Genomic DNA, 8551 nt, shown 5'->3' with positions numbered 1-8551 from the left:
TACACAGTTTGTAAAGTGGCCACTTAAACCATCCAATGACAGGTCATAAGCCCTGTAAATGCCTAGACTTCCATATTCCCTTCTCAAAAATGTTTTCCCTCTCTGTTGAAATAAATTTTTAAAAATTATCGTTTGGTGTTATTCAAAATTGTTTTAATTTCTTTATTAATACCTATGTTTTTTTTTACAGTTTCAAAATATTTCTATGACCAAATATTTTATTTTTTATAATGTTTTTATAACTGGTAATGTAATTTTTAAATTGTGTATCTTTTTTTAAAATTTAATAATTAATTTGTTTTCAATACTCTATTTTACTTATAATTCCACTTACATGTATGTATTTTAATGTAATTGCAACTAAAACAAGCATTAAGTGACGTATATTTCAATAAAAAATAAAATAAAATTCCATAATTAAATATAATATGATTTGTATTAGTCCTTTGAGGTAATCTTAATACTAAAAAGAAATTGATAAAAATTTTTATTTATTCCTATTTGACTATAAAGCTCATAAATCAACATAAATAATAATTATTATTTTAATAACATGTACCTACACCAAATAAAAATAATTTTGTTCCAAAACATCTATTTTTAATACATTAAGTCAATTTTCTATGAATACCGGCTGGATTTTTAGAAAATTATCCTCAAAAATATTGAATGCACCATTTGGCTTAAACCAATTTATTATTTTCAAATAGTATTTCTTTCTCGTTTTACATAACACTTTTTTTTTTAAATGTGAATACCTCACTGGGCACAACCCGTGTCAAGGCATTCAGTTACATGATTTAATATATACTTTTGTTGTCTAACAAATAAACATAAAATAATACATAAGTAATGGCATCAGTAATGGACTGCACCTTAGTTATGGACAAAAGTTTATTAAATCCTTTAAAATAAGAAATATTCAACATATTTTTATACCGGCAAAAATGAATCATAAACTATAGATATTTATCTATCAACCGGGATGCATATCGCGACAATCGGCTATTACGTTAAAAAATAGCTAGCATTTAAAGGCACCAATCGAACGGCGTTAGCGAAATTCATAATTTCTTGCAGAAATAATTAGTGAGGTGAGTAACTATTTTGTAATTAGTTGGTAGAAATTTTAGTAATTACTTATTGAAATATTAAATAATACGTTTTCTAGACATACCGTAGATACGAAATCAATCTAAATTCATACCTAGCTACTTGTATATTTTGTCAAATTTGAATGTTCATAACTGACTACCGATTTTCACCTTAGACCAGTGATGGACAAAATGTCCATAAATTGAGTCAAATAGTTTATCTGTGTTTTCATCGCAGTTACCTTCAATTTAAGTCTGTCGTGCCGTCTTTGTTGTACATTATGTTTGTGGTACTGATAAGTGTACGCAATTTAGTCATGGACATGGGTGTCCAATACTGGTTGTCCATAAGTGGATCTTAAATAAAGGTATATTTTGTGTTTTCTTTTCTAGCCATGGCACCCAAAAAAAAATATACGCCAAAACAAATGAGACGTGCCGTAGATGCAGTGAACAGGGGGGAAGCAGTAGGGGCAGCGGCGTTAAAATATGGTGTACCACGAATAACTCTTCTCACCGGCATTTGATGTCGAGTCAGTAAACCTCGTTTAACGATTAGAACTGCTGACAATCCTGAGAAAAATATTATTTTTTTATCTTTTGAGGAGTCAGAGCAACACAAGTCATCATTGAATACTGATTATTTAACTGACAAATCAATACCGGCTGCATCTAATGTAGAGTCAAATAAGTGTGAAATCGACGAGAGAAACTGATGAGCCAAAATATATTACGCCGGGAGCATTTACTATGGAATAAGAGCAGCTTGAGTCGACTAGAAGTACTGACGCAGTAAAGGACTTTACATCAACTGCATCTGGTATTTAATTACTAGGCCCTAAGCCTTTTCATTCCCATGGCCTTATATTCTAATCTAGACCTAGCACTTCCCGTACTAATCCAGCAACAAAATATTTTACACCTTTGAAAAATATATTAAGCGATGTGTTAGGTATTACAGTGCCGTCGCCGTTTGAAAGAAATTAAGGATAAGAAAAAAAACAGAAGAAAGAAAGAAAAGCTACCATCGGCAGTTACAAGTAAATCATGGAAGCAGTATTAAGAAAAAAAAGATGAAGAAAAACGTAGATTACAAGAAGAAAAAGAAAATAAAACCAAGAAAGAGCAGAAAAAATAGTTTTGAAAGAGAAAATTGCTAAAGAAAAGAAAAAAATGAAAAAGTTACAACAATGCTCGTCTTCAGACAACACCGACTTGGAAATCGAATATGCCGAAAGTGGTGAAAGTGAGTGGAATGAACACAGTGACTCTATTGTAGAGAATGAGGGATGCGAAAAATATTTCACGAAAGGAAAAAAACGATTACCGAATGTTTCTTCTTATAAAGGACAAAAAAAACAAAAGAAAAAAAACCCTTTCCCTAAATCTTGACTCTGAATCAGATCTAGAAAATGTACCTTTAAATGAATTTACGTCCTCCAGCAGTGAAGCTCTTGTAGAATACATAAAAAGGGGATGTTACCTAATAATTAGATATGAGGGAGAATATTTCCCAGGAATAATTGAAAACAAAGAAAAAAGTTTGTTTGAAATTAGTGCGATGACGTTATCTATTGGGTCCTTCAGATGGTCGGAAAAAACCGATAAGATTTGGTACAAAATAGAAGACATTGTGGAAAGGATAAATGATCCTGTACAACAAAATAAAAGAGGTTTTTTTTAAAGTAATGAAGATGGAAAAATATTTACCTAATATCTATATGACCTAAAGAGATTTTGTTACTCATACGTCCAATGCTGGACGTCCATTACTGGACGTTGTCCATTAATGGGTGTCCATAATTAGATTTTGTCTGTCCATCACTGATGATTAGAAGTAACAATGGTTTTTCTATTTTTTTATTTAAACCTGTAACCTGTTATTAATTTTATTATTAAAAAACGATTTCCAACATACCGTACTATTATTATTTCACATCGTCTGATTTCATTTTGTTAAAAATGGATCGTAGGGTTATGAAGTCTAAAAACATTTTCTAAAACTGTCCATCACTGGTGCCTTTACCTTATTCATACTTAAATCTGTATACAGCACTGTTAGAAATTAAATCTTTTTGCTTCACACATCTTAACAATAACCATGGTGCTTAAGGAGTTTTCATCACGGAGTGAAGAAATTATCGGTGGCGTATCAGCAATCTATCCATATAATATTTTAAGGTCAATTTTCTGAATCACCAGTAGCTTAAAAACCTAAGTATTTACAAGTAATCTATATATTTAAAAAAAATATTTTTAAAATGTGATATTCTTACCTACATAGTTTTACAATTTATTTAAAACAAAAAAGTTATGCCAACTTTTCCTAAAAAAAAACGGCTCTCCTGTCAAATTCACTTTGAGGCGCATCAGTCATTTAGCCTTCTTACCGTCTATATGTAACACTGAAACAAATTAAGTTTTGTTAAATGAATCTCTGTTCTAGAATAATTTCTAAGAAAATATTCCTAGAAAATTTAAACTAAGTTGTGGTAAAGCTAGATAAAGCTACTAATCGACGATAACAATAAACAAATGAATTATTTTCTAATTTTTATTTTTTAAAGGTGTTCATTTTTTTGCTTGTTTTCAAATTCCAAACATACACAGTGATAATATGAGTCATTAATTGCACTTTTGATCATGTATGTTATGATTTTTTATTTACGTTATAACTGAATAATCTGTTCCATAAATCTTTTCATTGTTATTCAATATATTTCTTAACTACTTATATTGGTGTCAAATTAATATTGGTATACTTTTTTTTATTAGGTACTAAATATCAATTCTACTTTTTACACCTAAGCAAATAAAATATGACTAACTAGAAATACCTATAATATTTGAACAAATGCTTTTCTGAGGTTGGTAATGTTAAAAATATGCTTCAACACATTTTATAAACATGATCATTTATCAAAAATCATTTTAAATTATTTTGTTAATTTTTTGCTGTTTTTTTCCGACCCACGATCACGTGACCTTTTTTTCACTTTTTGAGAGAGAATTGTAAATTAAAAATCATTCATGGCAAACAAAATAACAATGAAAAGTAGATTATAACAGTAAAAGGAACTAAAATGAGATAAGTTCCTGTAAGTTTTCTTTAATAAAATTAAAAATACATAAAAGGGCGCGTTTTACGAAACTGTTTCCTTGTACTGGAAAGGATTATTTATCTTTTGAAAAATGTAAATCAGTCTAGGCGGGAGACGCAGACGCGTGCTTTGATTTATGTTCGGACGTAAATTCGCTCAAATTGAGACAGAAATAGACAAATTGGAACAAGAAGTATTTTCGCGCATGCCATTTATTAATAGCACATCGCGTGCATGCTTCTGTAGCGTGACTGGATTATTTTGAAATGAAACGAGATATGAAAATACGAATAGGTACTTAGATAATTAGTTTGTAAACATTATTACTAAATTCCGTTAGGATATTCTAGAGTGCGTCATGTAAAATTTCACATCCGTCACAGAATACAGAATCGCAAGTTCAAAGGTGGTACATACTACATACTGCTCCCCACTCCCCACTGGTGAAATCCCGATAACTTACTATCGCGTACACGTTACCGCGCCTAATGAACGATTGCTTTAAAAAATATAAATAAAGCGCGAAAAGTGGGCGTCCATTTACTTGCAATTGTTAAAAATAATAAAACGTAATTGAAATATGTAAGGAGTTCCAGTTAAATTAGATACGAGTACCTACCTACGTAAAATATAGGTATATCGGACGTAAGGCGTTAGATAAAGTGCAAAATCACCCGACCGTGCAATCATTGATTTCTTCTGGGGAATAAAGGAAGTTTTGGTCGATTTGCCGATTTTACGTGTGTTTTATATTTTTAAAGGCCCTACACCTGACCCACACCATGCATAATATTATGACGAAGTGATAGATAAATAGACAATTTTTTTTATAGATACCTAAAATTTATAAAATATATGAACACAAGATTTTTGACAAGATATTGGATTGTTTTAGACGTTGTTAACACAATGTTATTCGTGGGTATGATACTATGCGTTTGTATATTTTATACCGTAAAATTGTTTGAGACAACTAAAATCGTTACAAATCTCATAAAGTTGCAGACATCCTTGATACCAATCCGGTTTCCGACAATCACATTGAACCGAATGAACGCATGCGGATTATGGAAGGAATGCGTCAGCGATGATAAATAATAGTTGCAGGGAGTAGCATGAAGGTACACTTTTCTTTGGTTTGTAAATGCAAAATACGAGTAGGTACAATAGTATAATGTAAACAATATTTTTAAAATTAGATATGGTCAGACCAATGCAGATCACGCAGCGATCGGTAGGTACTCGGAATTTACACCACAGAGTCATGGCGTGGCCTTTGCATTGAGCACTAGATGCAGATAAGAATATACGTATGTAATATGTATGTATTTATTTTTTTAATAGTAAAAGATACTTATTAGCGTTCTTATAAGTTCTTCTATAAGCAAAGGGTAGTTTTAAATACTTAAGTGTTAATATTTAAATTAAAAAATAAATTATTGCCCGAATTCATGTTTTGTGATGTTCAGCGTAATAATTCATCGCTATCCTACGAGGGTGAAGGTTTCAGACTCCCCAAAACACGAATCCAGGCAACTTAAAACAATCTGTCTCACAAAGGACTTAAGATGTTTAATGAGTTGCCTGCGGAGATTAGGGATGCTGGGTCTATCGCATCGCATTCCAATGGCGTTGATTTTTGTTAAAAACAAAAATCCATATAGGTAGATAGAGTGTCATCGGAAATAACATTTTTTTATTTTTGAAATTATTTTTGTTTATATATTTATTATTAGTTAAGTTATAATTAGGTGTTCAAATTTTATTTTTGCAACTATCTAAATAAATAAATAAATTACTTTACACCATAATTTACCCAAAAATATCAATTTTAGTGACCATTTTCAACGAGTTGTAAATAAATCACTATTAGAAAATGGAAATCAAGTTGTAGTAGAATGGGGTTCGAACCTCGGCCTCTTATCCGTCCGCAACACTGGCCACGGGACCACAACCCGATTTACCCACAATCTATAAAAAAGCTGGATGATGACATTAAGCCATTAAAAACAACAATGCGATTTACGTTCTCAACATTTTCTTCTTTCTCAGCCTGCTTCCGTCCACTCCTGGACAAAGGCATCCTCCATTCGCCTCCGGGTCCCCCTGTTCTGTGCAGGCTGCCTCCGGGCCACACCGACACACCGGTCTAGGCAGAGCCGTCTCAGGCCATGCAGGGGCCCCTGGACACATATAGGTTGTGGCTTTTAGAAAGGGGCCCTTTTAGAATTCTGAAGCCCCCGGGTCGGTGACCCCGGGTTCGTGACCTTACGGAAAAGATGGCCCCGGGTCTAGGTCATCTCTCCACCTTAGATGTGGTCGCTCTGCTCTTCTTTTTGTTGTTTAAGGTCTCCAAGTCAACAGGCTTTTTGCCCATTTCTCGTCAGGGGCTTCTGACTACGTGGCCCGCTCATTGCAATTTTAGGGTCGCTGTGCGGCGAATAATGTCAGAAACTTGTTCCCCATCTTATCTCTTTATTTCTATCTTCATATCTACCTTTATAATATTTTCTATTTGTTTAAAAGGCGATTTTCTTCTGATTCCCCACAATTTTATTTTGCTTTTTTTCTAAAAAAAATAAACATTTGTATTCTTATGATTTATTCAAATATTGAAATTTTAGAGCCATTTTCTTTTAGTCGTAAAAAACCGTGTTTGATAATAAGTACAAGTTGAGGTAGTGCGAGGTTCATACCCCGATCATGTGATTCAGAGTCCGCGACACTACCCACGGAACCACAACCTATTTTTTATTTTACTAGGTATTCCCGCACCTACATATATCCATTTATAAGTAAGTATAAAATAAACCTCGTCGGCCTCGTGAGGTTGTGGTCAGCGCGTTCGCCTACCATGCAAGAGGTCTCGAGTTCGATTCCTGACATGGTTGACATGAGATATTTATTTTAAAATGTATTTTTACACTAGAATATTTCGTAGTACTACCTGGACTGGTACTTGAAGCGAACGACTGATCATCTTACCTTTGTGTTACGAAAATGATCAAGATACACTGCGATTGGTGTACCAATGCAGCGAGGGCGCATAGGGATGCAAAATTAGGTGCGGAAAGGGAATGATGATGATGATAAAATAAACCTTGTACACGCACACGCGTAGGTATTTCGAAAGTAGGAGAGAAATCGAAGAAAATTTAATGTTATCTAAGTAAAGTAAATTTACTTAACTTGTTTTTTATTTTTTTCATTTTTTTTTATTTGAAAATTTATTTATAAACCCTTACGGATTATTACATTCATTTTACATAAAATAAGATATACATTTTTCATTTATACTATGTTGTACAAAATAATATTTTTTACATCTTTTGAAAAGTTTGTCTGAGTCTTTTGTTTAGTTTTGTCTGGTAGTTTATTGTATAATTTCAGTCCCTGGTTCATTAGTCTTGATTGTCCTTGTCTTGTTTTAGAAAGTTGCATATGGTATTTGTCTGATATTCTCGTATTATGTCCATGTTGACTACAATTTTTTACAAGTTTTAGTTGTGGCTAATTTATGGATAAATTTTAATGATTCTAGTTGAAAGAGTTCAGTTATATTTAATTGCTTAGTTTGTTTAAAAAGTTCTCTAGTTGCAGTTAAATAGGGAAGGTCATATACTAACTTTAATATTTTATTTTGTTGTCTTTGTAGTCTGTTTATGTCATTTTGATATCCTGCTTCCCATAGTAGTTGCGTATAACATATTTTAGTTTTTACATAGGCTTCATATATTAGAATTTTTTCCGTTTTTGGAGTAAAATTTTTGATTTTTAAAAAAGACTCGATAATGTCGCCACTTTGCTAATCAAATTGTTGATATGAATTGTCCATGTTAATTGTCTGTCTATTGTTAGTCCTAAGTATTTAACATTTTGAATTTTGTTGAATTTGAATTCCTACTTCCTGAAGTTGAATTCCTACATTTGTTTTTTCGGAGAAATCGATATCCATCTAAAATAGTTTTATATCGGGATATCGCATCGGAGTGAAAATTGTGAAAAAAGTATTTTATTTTCTTTTTTTACAAAACGATTCACAAAAAAATAACAGATAGGTAATCACGCGTAAATACAAGCAAAGAGCACATGCATACATTATATCTATAAATGTTTTCTTTTCTTTTTTATTGTATTATAGCCGGTCTAAAAACGGTCATTGCCACTAGCCATTAGCTATTTTTATTTATTCATTAAAAATTACACTCGTTTAAATATTAATGAACTTATTCATGCTTTTATGCTATGCCAGTGTTAAGCCATAATAAATAAATTTACCAAATGTTATTAAATGTTTGTATATAACCACTTACCGACTTTTCTATGTCTGGTGTCCTGACGAAGAGACGGGTACGT

The sequence above is a fragment of the Micrasema longulum genome, unplaced genomic scaffold (genome assembly GCF_059751315.1).
Source record: "Micrasema longulum isolate JH-2025_06_02 unplaced genomic scaffold, ASM5975131v1 h1tg002145l, whole genome shotgun sequence".
NCBI classification, from domain to species: Eukaryota; Metazoa; Arthropoda; class Insecta; order Trichoptera; family Brachycentridae; genus Micrasema; species Micrasema longulum.
The sequence above is the reverse complement of the archived record's forward strand: the minus strand, read 5'-3'. Positions refer to the sequence as shown.